We start from the raw sequence: 13,332 nt of genomic DNA, 5'->3' as shown, positions 1-13,332 counted from the left end.
ACCCGGCACAGGGAACCCCATCAGCACCAGGCCTCTGGCAGCCGGCCTCACTGAAAGCACACAAGGCACCATGTTTGCAGGCCTGGTGTCCAAAGTGCCGGCCCACAGGGGCCGCCCAGACGGAAGCGGGCAGGAAGGGCCTGCACTGAGGGGCTGAGTTCTGGCAGGGCTCCCCCAACCCCACCACTTGCTGGGGCGCTGGAGGGCAAGGGCCATCCGGACCCCTCCCGGCTTGTCGGCCAGTTACTTCAGGAAGGACTCCAGCTGGTCGTTGTCCTTGATGCCCGCACACTTGTCTACCATGTCCCCATTCCTGATGGCCAGCATGGTGGGCACAGCTGACACCTCGCACTCTCTGGCAAAGTCTGTGTGGTCGTCAATATCCACCTTGGCCATCACCGCATCCCCTGGCTGCTTGGCCCCAGGATTTTGCAGGGACCGCACCACTGTGTGTGTGTTGGAGCTCAGTGAGCGGGTTTCCTGGGTTCCTCTGAGAAAGATTTCAGCAAAGTTTCTCATCCGGTGGCACACAGTGAGATTATCAAGGCACAGGAACTTTATTAAGGAAAGAGATGTTTGGAGGGAGAGGGATCAGAGGGAGGGAGGGAGGAGCACAGGGGACTGAGGTGATGGTGCACAGGTGCATTTGTTGTAGAGCAACCCTGATACAAAACGGGGTGCCTGACTGTGGGTCCTCACCCGCGCGCTTAAAAGGACTTATCAATGCTCTACTGCAGGCACACGTGAAAGGTTAATAAAAGGTTTATTTACAAGGGAAAGGGAAATGAGGAAATGTACAGCTTTGGGAGAAAAGTGGGAGACAAAGTTTTAAATGAGTCCTACCCGATCCGCCGATCAGGAATCCCAAAATGGCGCTCTCAGAGTTGGCCACCAGCCAGGAGCGGTGAAGCCAGGAGGCGAGCGATCGCGAGCCAGAGAGCGAGCAAGGCCCACGTGTTTGGTTTTTATATCCAACCTGGCTGCCCAACTCCACCCTCAGGTCCCAGCCACCCTCCCTTGGTGGTGATGGGATTTGTCTTTCCCAATGTCCTGATGGCTTTAGTCTGGAGTGGGGGTGGAGTCCACAAAGCCTGTATGAGATTATCTCAGGACTTCCTTTCCCCCTAACACATTGGGGAAGGAAACTCTATGGGGACTACACTGAGGGGGTGGGGGAAGCAAATACTGTTTAAAAATGAACAATGATATAATATGTGTGTGTGTGTGTGTGTGTGTGTGTGTGTGTGTGTGTGTGTGTAAAGAGATGTTTGCATAGACAGGCAAAAGGCTATATTTTAAAAGGGCAGGTTTATTAGGAAAAAGGGACACCTGTATAGACACAGGTGGGCAGGCATAGGGCCAGATCTGTGTTTTACCAGAGCAAAGGGTGTCCTTATATAGTGTTCTTTGATGAAATTACTGTGGAATTTATCACTTTGGGGTCAAGTTGGGTTGGTTTTCTGTAACTGATAATCGTCCCTGTCCCCACCTCAGATTCCTGGAAACTTCCATAGCTAGTTTTAACAACTCCCCCTACTGGCACCTCTGGTTTATAACCGTGTGGAAAACCTCCATCCTAAATTTTCTACTCTAAGCTTCCATCAAATGGAAATCCATAGCCACCAGTGTCTCGCTATTGACAACTTGGTCTTGAAAGTCAAGTCCATCCTGGATGTTAAAGGTTGTTGCTCAGACTCTGGTGGTACATTTTGGCTGGATTTGGCTGTGTGTTACTGCCAGGCCACCAGGACTGAGCTGCTGGGTCTGCAGGACCCTAGAAGTGAGGGGTGCCCACCGACCCTGAGGGGGCTTCTGGGAGATGGTAGATGAAGTCACCACACCATCTAAGAGTGTAAGAGGCAGGAAGAGTAATGAGAACAGAGGGACGTACAGTCTGGCCTTCCCAGTCCATCAAGGGCACATCAGTCATCACTAAAACTGTCACGGTTTTCAGATCACATTTTAAAGTATCTAATAAAATTTGTAGGTGAATTTAGCAAGATTGCTGAATAAAATGTCACTATGTAAAACCGCATACATAAGTTGTATTTCTATATATCAGCAGCAATAGGGAAATGAAAGTTTAAGATGATGCTACTTATAACCCTATCAAGAAATGTAGGGGAAAAAAAGTAGGAATAAGTTAGAGTCTGCACGAGACCAAAGCAGGTCCTGTATATTGGTCCTCTGTTGTTTATTTACATCTTAGAGCAAGTTAAGACCGTTATCTCAAAGATTGCCAGTGCCAAACTCAAAATTTTGCAGAATCAATTTGATATAAATATAAGCCAAATAATATTTTTGTCCATTTAGAGTATGCTGCTTTGATTCCCTGCCAAACAGTACCCAACATCTGCTTGTCGTAGATAAGACAAGCCCTGAGAATATACATAGGCTGCAAGTAGCTGCTGTCCACCAGGGTTCAGAATCCCCATCTTTTTGCAATGTGACTTTCTCTGACTCCCCTTTCACTGAGTCCCTCCTCTAGCAGGAGTGCCACTGCCCTCTTTCCTTTCTGTGAAGTGGATCCATGACACTGTAAAATGGAGGTCTCCTGCTATGTTCCAGTACTGTCCCTGCAAAAGCTTGTTTTGTAGATTGACTTATCATATTTGTGCCTTCTCTTTGATGGGCCCCCAAATCCGCAACCTCACTACATGAGGTTGTCTACTCAGTCAGTGGGACATTCAATTGACAAATGATACTGATAGCCTCAAGCAGTAGGCCTCAAATCTGGAATGCTTCCATGCTAGTTGGGCACAACATTGCATTTAGCTTTATTTTTTTTTTTTTCATCTCCCTCCTGTGCCTCATTAGCCTGGTCAAGCAGTAATGCCAGGATTTGAATGAATCCACATCATTAGGACTCATTTTTGGCATCAGAGCTCCTGAGGTACCCAGGGAAGGAGATCAGCACACCGCCTGGGTCTTTGACACCAGGTGTGTTCTGGGTATATTAAATCCTAAGGGTCTAAATGGGAAAAGAAGAGGAGTGCAGAGCTGGCCGGAGGGTGGGCTGCACCTGACCACCTGACCATATAGTGGGCTATTGAAGGAAGAAATCCTGGTAGCCAGACTGGTAATTTGTGGATTTCGGAAACAAGAAGATGTGCCCCTACTTGGCGACTATGGCAGGTAAACAAAACTGATAAGGCAGAGATATCAGGCCAAGGCCACCAGCCTAAGCGCAGCTAGGGGGGATGCACTTACAAGTGCAGCTGTTTAAACATTCTGTTGTTCTACTGTGACTGTCCTACCTGGAGCTTCTCTCTGCAGGGTTGGCTCCTACCTGGAGCCTCTCTCATGCAGAGACATGGCCTGAGGCTGAGGCAGCTAAAGCATTATGTAACGTTGGCAAACACCAGGAAGTTTAGATTCCGGCCCTCCCAGGACTCCTAAGCAGAGGGCCAGTCTGCTGAACAGGGGCTCCCAACGAGGAGAGGCAAGCTGGGCCTGGCCCTCCCAGGCTACTCAGCAGCCTCAGCTCCAGAGGAAGACAAGGCAGGGGAGGACCTGAGAAGGGGACTGGCGCCCTCTAGAGGAACAGGCGGCACTACACCAGCGAGGGCATGGTGAGCACAATTCCTTCAGGGTGACCACCTGCAAAGCAAGAGCAGAAGAGAGCTCAGGGGAGGGCCTCCCTGGTGGCACAAGGGTTAAGACACAACCAATGAAGCAATCCGCAACCTCTGCAACACTGGTCCGATCCCGGCCACCAGCGAGGGTCCCCACATGGCGCGCAGACCTCTCCTGCCGCACCCGCTACTCCCCTCAACAGTGTACTTCAGTGTGCCTGCTCTGCTCTGCCCTCTGGCTCTGGTGAATTCTCTCACCCTCCCACAATTCTGACTATACCCAGTGCTTGTATAAATAAATAAATAAATCTTTAAAAAAAAAAAAAAGAAAGAAAGAAGAGAGGTCAGGGGAGTGCCAGAAGGAGGGTCTCCTCTCCCTTAGAGGAGGAGACTTCCTCTTTCACCCTGAGGCCCAGTCTCTCCTTCAGCACCGAACCCCAGAACCAACCGAAAGCGAGCTACAGGGGCTGCCTGGCTGACAGAATGCATCTGCAGAGGAGTGAGCTCCACCTCAAGGGGCTGGAACCAACAATGGGCTGTCCAGGAAGATGGAAGACCGCGTCCCTAATGAGGACCCTGCACAATCAGTGGGAAGATGGGAAGGACCCCCGAGGAGCCTTTGGACCCCGGGTCACACAACCTGCTGATGTGGATTTTTCTGGCTCAGAGGCCGCCCATCCTACGTGAGCAGACTGTTGATGGAAAATGCTAACTGAGGCCAAAGTCTCCTCCATCAGCTGGGGGACACAGGAGTGGGCTTATCAGCGACAGATGGTGCAGCGTGATGACTTGGCAAGTCAGCGGAGCCGGCCAAATTAAGTCCTGAGTGCACACACTTGCTTCTCGGGGGGCTCTGGAAAAGGGCCAGTCGTCTTTGCTGGCGTGCTGGCTGATGGCAAAAAGACTTCGGGAGCCATAGCTGCCCTGGATTGAACAGAAGCCCATGAGAGACAAACTCAGAGGCCAGCGTTCAGCCACATGGCCTGAATCACAATTACCACAGCAGCCAGGCTGCCCTCCCCCCAAGCCAAACAAACCACCTACAGCCAGGCCTCTGCTTAAGCATGAACCCTGAGAAAACAAGAGAGGGCATGCATTAGCCGGAGTCTCCAGAGAAACAGAACCCACAGGGCAGAAAGCGAGAGAGTGACAATAAGGGAGTGGCTCACGTGGTTCCGGGGCCTGGGAGGCCCATCTAGAGCCCGCAGCTGGGGCCCATCTAGAGCCCGCAGCTGGGGCCTGGGTCGATTTCCAGTCGTCCAGATAGCGGCTGTTCCTTGCTACAGGCCTGGAGAGCCAATGTCTCCATTTAAGGCCAAAGGTAGGAAAAGCCAAAGTCCCAGCCCAAGCGCTCAGGCAGGAGGAAAGCCCCCTGCTCACGGCAGCCTCAGCCTCTGGCTCCTATTCGGGCCTTCACGGGCTGATGAGGCCCCTCACTGGGGAGACAAGCGCTTTACTCAGTCTCCACTCAAGCGTTGTTCTCATCCAGAAACGCGCAGACACACCCGAATAACTAGAACAAATACCTGGGCCCGCCACGTGCCAGCCAGGCCACCACATAAACTTAACCAAGGATGACGCCGAACCCCGAGCACCTAGGGTGGCTCGTTCTCTGCTCACTCGGGACGGTCACAAGGCTCACTAGCGCAGGGGACCAGCAGTGGTGGCTTCCACTCACAGACAGCCTCCCACTCAGAACCTTCCTCTGAGCACCGCCAGAGGCCAGGACAGCCCAACAGGGCCCCGCGACCACGGACGTTGTTCCTTCTGGAAGACAACGGTCCGTGGATCGCATTAACTGTTCCAGAAAAGAAAGTATAAACACACCAGCTGGCTGCCGGGGACATGGGGCTCAAATCTCTTAACGCAGCACACACTCGGCTTTGAAGTGCCTGACAAGGGAGGCGAGCAGCTCAGAGGAGGATGCGTTACAGTGGTCATTACCCGCTGAGCTGTTAAAACGGACCCTCTTTTGCGCGAAAATGCTTCTGTCTTGCTTGTTCCATGGGGAACATCCTGCTCCCATTACTGGAAAGGATTATGTCAGTCACCAGCGACCCCGTGGAACATCCTAAGGTGTCACACTATTGGGGGGTGCCACCCAGTGGGAAACGGTGAACCTGCCCTTGCTGGCTTGGGTGATAAACACCCCAGGGGACCAGGCACTGGGAGGCACCTAGCTCCCCAGTCACCCACTCACCAGTGACTTAGCACAAGAAAGGGCCCCAAATCTCACCTGCCCCATGCGGCCAAGGTGGCACCAGTAGTACTGAGGGGCTGACTGTGGGTGATGGGCAGAGTAACGGGCTGTGCCTATGTCACAGCGCCCCTAGCAGCTCTCAGACCCCATGGCGGTGAAAAGAACACCAGTAAAGCCAGTGGAATTGCAGGCTTGGCTGAGAAGTTCTGTTGGGTAAAATATCATGGGCTTGTTGGACAGGATCTGCCTTCACTCAGAAGGGGCCAAAGACGTGTTCCCCGGGTTGCTGCAGACACCTCACCAGTCCAGTGAGGGCACTCGGACTCTGCAGAGAGGACCGAGAGGCCGCCCTGCACGCCTACCACAACCTCCACTGCGGCCTGATGTCGGTCATGCCCTCCAAACCACAGCTGCCCGACACTCTGTCCCACGGACACACAGCCCCAGTGGATGCCTCAGTCAGAGGGACGGACAATGGTCCCATGAGGTGTAAGGGCCCTCCTAGTCCAGTAGACTTGGGGGCCCCTTGGAACTGAGGTGGGAGAACCATTCCCAGCCTGGTAAAAGCACAGGTCCTGGTGCTCCAACCTCCCACAGGGCAAGGAGGCCCAGCAGTGGGCAGCAAAGTTTGGATTCCAGAACCAAGGCCTCCCTCACACTAATATCCACTAGGCCCGACCTACTGAGTCACTCATCCTGTCCTACTCGGTGAGGACCCGAGCCAGGAGGACACCAGATGAAGTCGGGGCAGCCACTCAAATCTCCCACCAGTGGCCGCGGGCAGTGCTTCCACTTAGGAATGGCTGCTGGGGCCGGTGTCCTTTGGCCAAGGTGCACCGCTACCGTGGGCTGCACGTGAGGCCACAGATGGTCTCGGCCAGATGCATTGCCACTGGAGAAGCAATGCCTGCAGGTGCCGGCACTCCCTGAGACCGAGGCCTTTCCGGGACACAGCTGTCACACTCCAGACCAGGATTCCTGCTAGGCTCCGTGGGGTGCACAAACCTCCCCGGAAATCAGACAGAGGCCTCCTTATTCCTGGAAATAGTATCTCCAGGGTCGAGCTCCACGAAGCCCCACGGAGTGTCACAACCTCCATGCACTAACAGCACAGGCCCTGCCGCTGCGGCTGACCTGCCCAGACCCCGAAATATCTCTGCCACTTGCTCATTGGGGCAGGAGGGAGGATGGTCAGCTCCCTAAGAACAAGAAAAGAAAAGGTCTGCCTTCAGCCATGGAGCCACACGGGGTAGAAGGGAGTGGCAGCCTGTCACCCCGATTCAAACACTCCGGTTTCCCACGGTGGCAGAGCAAGTGCCCAGGGGGCTGAGCTGCGTGTGCCACAGTTTGCCTTGATCAGTGTCTCCCCGAGGCTTGTAGTTGACTGACTCCTGGCCAGTGGTGACTAATGGGCTCAGTACTTGGTTAGGAATTTGGCAGGTTCTGGGCTGGAAAACACAGTCTGAGACCTTTGGGAGACAGACATGGGGCGGGGGGAATGTCAGCACTTTGGCTCCCACTCTGCCGTCCCCCAACCCCTCCCGCATCTGGGTGCATGGACCTCAGCTCACAGCCAAAGCACTAGGCCACAGGCTGGATGCCATGCCAAACCTACCAGAGGAGGCCGCGATCTGGCCAGAGGGGCACCCCCAGGCCTTTGGAGCGCCCACCCTGTGCCTCCTGTTGGTGAGCGTAGGAGCCATCAGAGCTTTGGCATCGAGGGCTCCCAAGAACAGATGGTTGGCAGGGACTTGACACGGCAGAGAGGCATGGAAACAAACCCGTAGGGATTGTAGCAGATGCCAGAAACCTAGACAGTGGGCACCCCAGCTGGGACAAAGATTTCCAGGGTGGAGGGCCACGCCGGAGCCGACACATTGATTTCACGGTCTCTCCCTGCAGCGGCAGAGATTTCAACATGGCATCACGGTGGTGAGGACGGTCGGGAGCCTCCTATCTCCTGCAAGGTACCAGCCTCCGGTTCTGTCACTGCAGAGTTAACGCTGAGCCTTCACAGCCATGGGGAGCGCCCCGAGTTATGAAATCACATGAAGGTTCCACTTGGCTGCAGGGCCAGCCACAATGCTCAGCACAAAACAGCACAGCTTGGGGCTCCCACCCGCCTCGTGGCCCTGAGCAGGCGGGAACACAGAGAGACATAATGGGCGAACCTGAGAGAACCTGGAGGACAATTGTCCCCCAAGTTCAAAACCACCGCCCACAGCCCAGAAGACATTACAGTAACAGCCCCGAGGCCTCAGTGCTCCCCATTCCAGTCACGGAAGACAGCGCCCGAGGAGACGCCGCTGTGGCTCCGCCGCCGCCATGCACGCCCACTCCGCGCACAGCCAGTGACCAGCTTCGTGGGCACGGAGCCCTGGTGCTGCCCCCGCAGCAAACCGCACAGCCAGTCCAGAGCCTAGCCCCCGCCCCCCATCCCGATGGGGACCCGCCTTGGTCCACCAACGCCGGCCGGGCCCAGGCCCGGCCTGCTTCTGACCCCCAACCCAGTGTGGGGCGAGCAAACCACCCCCCAACACCCGCCCCCACCTGGCGAGAGCGGTGTCCTTGGCCGCTGTCCACACGCTCCAGTAAAAGCGCCACGCAGCAGCGCCGACCTGCTCCAGCAGCCAGGGCTGGAACTCCTCATCCAGGACAGGCGGCGCCATTTGGGCCTCATCCAGGGACACTCAGCTCCCCTACCGCTGCCCTCAGGCGGCCTGACTTTCACCCCTACTGTCTCGCTGCACCCCTTGCTCCCCTGAGCAGATCCTCCCGCCAGCGCCAGGACACCTGCAGTCACGCATCACTCTGCCCGGGGAAGCCTCACCCGCCCGCTGACACGTGTCTGTGGAAACGAGGTGCCGAGTGCACCCCACAGGAGACACAGGACAAAGGGGGCCGCGGGAGCCACGCTGGGGGCTGTTCAGGTGGGTCAGTCCCACGAACGGGGCCACAGACCCCAGCACGGAGGCCGCACCCCCTCCTCCCTCCACTGCTGCAGCAACACCCAGTCTGGCCAGACCACACTGGAAGATCCGCTCGGGATTCGCAGCGCCCTCTGAAGCCTGCGGCCAGCGTTTACTTCCAGTCAGCTGGAACTGGCGGTGATCAGCTCTTTCCACGAACGGGGGCAAGGAGCCACTGCCTCGGGGTCTCATTCAGACCCCGCAGCTACCACTTGGTGTGCACCCCACAGTATAAGCAGGAGGCTCGGGAGTGATGCGATCACATCACTAAAACGGGAATCCAGCAGCGACAGCAACACAGCCTCCAGGGATGCAAAGATCAAGTGACAGCTCTGACTGATCCCACGGGGATGGGGCGTGGAAATTCTGCCGGCAATGGCTGCCTCCCTTCTCCTCACTAGCATCACGTCGCCCCTCCAGCACAAGCCCGCCTGATTGGGGCAGAGAGACCGCGCTCACCCAGTGGCCCCCGGGGCCTCCCCGTGGGCCTCGCGCCCAGCCACCCGTGCGTCTGAACAGGAAGCCGTGGCCGCCACCCCTACTGGGTCAGGCCGTCTCACGCACAGGGACTACGTGCAGCCTGGCACCTCCGCCCGACCTACCCTCCCAACGCCTGGGGCTGGTTGGCCTCACTCTCGCTGGCAGCAGAGCGCAGCCAGCGCGGCCTGTCACAGCCCCCAGGCTGCAGCACAGACTTGCTCACCAGCCACGCGTGACCCCTCGGAGAAGCCCCAGCTCTGTGCCCCGAGCCTCAGCCAGACTGGCGACTCCCCCTGATCCCCTGATTGCCACGGCGACCTTTGCCAGGCCCGCCAGGACCGCTAGTAAGGACTTGGCCAGCATTTGAGAGAAATTGCCCCCAAAACTGTACTACTGGGGGAGCCTTAAAACACATACAGAACCCCCCCTCAGAGGGGACAGAAACAGTCACCAAAAGGTGGGAGAAACAATCATCCAAAGAAAACACTAATCAGAGGCTAATTAACCTGGGAGGCTCTTCATTGGTGTGCTGGCCCCACCTTCTTCCAAGGCCCCCAAGACCCCCTCTGAGGCTGCCCTAGAAAACTTTGCCACAGAAAAGGAAGGAGGGAGCAGGTGGTCTCCCAGCAAAGTCACAATAGGCACGGATTGTGTTATACAATCGAGGTCTATTTGGGACATAACTTGCCCACCGCTAGAGGGTCACATATATGAGTTTCTAAGACAGCCGTGAGTCTTGTGACTTCTGAGACAATAGGGGAATAATTACAAGTCCAGTGAGTCTTACTGACCCAACCCACCATCTTATATAGGGACAGCTGGGCCTGGGGGCCCAAGGTGGTCTTCAGCACCATGCACTATGGCAGAGCTGTGGCTGTCTCGGTGGTGGGTGCTGTGCAGTCACAACCCTAGGCAGGGGGAGATCCTATTCTTCTCATACCCAAACAGTGATATAAACCAATGTTACCTCAATAAAAAAAAAAAAATTTAAGTGGAACTGGAGCAGAAGAGGCTGTATCTGGTTTCTGCATGGTGGGGTGGCTATGGCATTCCCTTTTACTTTAAGGGGATGCCCTCCAGAATGTGCTGCTACTTTTGCTGGGCCCCCTGCTTGCTGCTTCTGCCATTTTGGGGGCTCTCCATTATCTCCCACCTGTTCACGGTGGCTCCCTTATTCTGCTTTGGCACAACGACTAAATATCTCTGAGCACAGCATACCTGTGCAGTTATGCCCATGGATGGCAGGAACCCTTCAAAAAGGAAATACAGGTTTTCCCCCTTGTCAGTCTGGGGTCCCTGGGAACTTCTTTCTGCCCGGTCTGGTTTTGGTTCCCTGACAGGGGATGAGCCTCCCAGTGTCAAGTGAACCTATAGTTCGGGATCTAATGTGGTGTGTGGCTAAATTAATGACTTTTTTTGGAACTGCTGAGAATGCCAAGGGGCCCCTGAGGTCCTTGACTTGGCACAGTAAAGAATTTGTGCGAGAGTCAGAGTGGGTTGGAAATGAAGCTTTCATTGTGAGCATAGCACACACTCAAGAAAGGTGGGAAGATTCAAGAAAGATGGTGTGGGCAGATTCAAGGGAGAGTCACACCTTGGGTCCTGAGGTTACTGAGACATAGATATATAGACAGGCAGACAGACAGACATATACCTACTTATACATACATATATATACATACACACACACACACACACACACACAGAGAGAGAGAGAGAGAGAGAGAGAGAGAGAGAGAGAGAGAGAGATATAATGTTTAGTAGGGGGCTCACAGATGGGGTCCTGAACTGCTTCTGACCAGTTTTTTGTTTAGCAAGGCTGCTGAATTATAAGAGGACACTATCTTAAAAAAAGATAGAGTTTAAACAAGTAGGATTTGGGTCATGTTATCCTAGAATGTGCACGGACGTTCTTCCACAGTTCCTGGGTGGGGGATGAGGGGCTTCAGTTTACCCCATTCCCCCCTCAGAGATTTCAGTCCCTTCCATATTTATTTAACCTCTTATTAAACCTAAATAAGGGACCGGGAAAAAGAATAACTATAAAAAAGAAAAAAATCAAAATCAACAAACAACTATGAACCAGAGACACACTATGGGAGGTGGGGGGTGGGGAACGGAGGGATTGGGGTCAAAATAAGGGGGTTGCAATTGTATGGGGAATATAAAAATAAAATTAAAAAAATATATTTAACCTCTTATTTACCAGTCCCATGAAAACAATGCAAACAGCTAAGTTCCGTCCTTGAGTCCTGTCCCTTTGTCTCTGTCCTGGGGTCCTTCCTGTCTTATTTCCCCTCAGAGATCTTTCATCTTCTCTATTTCTTAAAGAGGTAAAGGGACGAGAGTCAGTTCCTACCTAAAAGTGTGAGGAGTCAATTTCTGCCTCAGCCTGAGAGAGAGATGTGGGGTCTGGGTTTGGGACAAGTTGTTACATGCAGTTGTTGAATGTTTGATACCAAATGTTTGAACACACAAGACCTGCCCCCATGAGGAGGATGAGAGTAACTTCCAGAAGCCCTGTGAGTGGGAAGACCCAAGATCACCATGTTGTAGCCAGTCCCATGCATTTAATATCCCTTGCATTTTACAGCCTTTTGGAGACAAAGGGTAAGTAATTTAAGGAGCAAGGGCCAAAGATGGAAAGAAGTTGGCATATTCTATGAACAGTAGCCATAGGACCAAATAAGTCCATTAATCCATCCAAGCCATTAGAAAAGACTTGGTTAATAACAGAAATCCAGGATTCAGTTTCAGTGTCTCACCTCTAGGAAACTGCTTCTTTCTGTTTTTTAGTTGCCAGCCGGCCCTGGAGCTCAGTTCAAGGGTGTTGCTATTGCTGTTTGTAAATACAAGCCTCAGAGAGAAGGTGTTTTTTTCTTTTCTTTTTGCATTCTTTAAGGTCTGAGAGCAAATTAACCTTTTAGCCTCCATTACAAGCGCACCCACGCCCATGGAACATCACACTAGTCAATATTTACTATTGGCAAATCAGCAGCAAACTCAAGCACCAGTGCATGCCTTTCAGGAAAAGGAGGAACATACACTTGCCCACCCAACCAAACCTACATGTGGTCCTAGCCACACACAGCCACAAAACACCAAGTTAACCATTTGCTGAGCTTGCCCTGCAGCCTCTTTTCTTGGCCAAGCTCTTCCATAACCCCCACTTATCAAGGAGCCTATTCTTGTGGGAATGAGTCTATTTCACCCATCAATGGCCTATACCATCCAGAGGCTAATTTCAAGCAAACATGTTGCCAATCGTGGGCTAAGCCCATAACCAATCGAACTGACTTGGGTGCTGAAGATGAGGAAGGTAACACACAGGTTTATTCGACCGTAACATTGTAAGCACCTATTAACACCACCTCGAATTGATGGGGTTCAGATGCTGGGTTCAGTGAGTGGAATCCTTGGGTTCCCTCTGAGAAGGTTTTTTGGCAGATTTTCCCATTCAGTGGCACACAGTGAATTTACTAAGAAAAAAGACATTTGCATACGCACAACAAGCCAAGGTTGCATTTTGAAAGGGCAGGTTTATTAAGAAAAAGAGAAAGGAAAAGAAGGTGCCTGCATAGACACAGAAAGCTGCATTTGAAAGGGAAAGGTTTGTTCAAAGAAACGTCTGCATAGACACAGGCAGGCAGTATTGGGACAAGAACTGCATTTTGCCAGAGCAAGGGGTATCTTTACATAGTGTTCTTTGGGGGCGCCCATCCTTTGTTGAATTTTATCTCTTGTGGACTCTATCACTTCTATTGTGTTGTCAGCAAAGTCATGATATATTTTTTCCATGTTTCCTATGCAAAAATACATCGGGAATTTTCCGACAACCCAATAAGACCTGGTTGGGTTAACCTGTAAGGACTGCTGTTTCTTTGTAATGACCTCAGTTCTCCATCTCCCCACCTTGGTCTGTGCCTATATATTTTCTTTTTTTTTTTAAAGATTTATTTTATTTATTTATTTATTTATACAAGCACTGGGTACAGTCAGAAGCGCGGGAGGGTGAGAGAATTCACCAGAGCCAGAGCGGGGAACAGAACAGGCAGACCGACAAAGTACACTGCTGAGGGGAGCAGTGGGTGCGCCAGGAGAGGTCTGC

General features: G+C 53.0%; 1 pseudogene; it reads right to left on the bottom strand.

The window, feature by feature from the left end:
* Nucleotides 1-243: 243 nt before the first annotated feature.
* LOC119245678 (thioredoxin, mitochondrial-like) lies at nucleotides 244-8,444 on the bottom strand (annotated as a pseudogene).
* Nucleotides 8,445-13,332: the final 4,888 nt, after the last annotated feature.

The sequence above is a fragment of the Talpa occidentalis genome, unplaced genomic scaffold, assembly GCF_014898055.3.
Source record: "Talpa occidentalis isolate TD23 unplaced genomic scaffold, MPIMG_talOcc4v2.1 talOcc4.15, whole genome shotgun sequence".
Classification (NCBI taxonomy): Eukaryota; Metazoa; Chordata; class Mammalia; order Eulipotyphla; family Talpidae; genus Talpa; species Talpa occidentalis.
The sequence above is the reverse complement of the archived record's forward strand: the minus strand, read 5'-3'. Positions and strand labels throughout refer to the sequence as shown.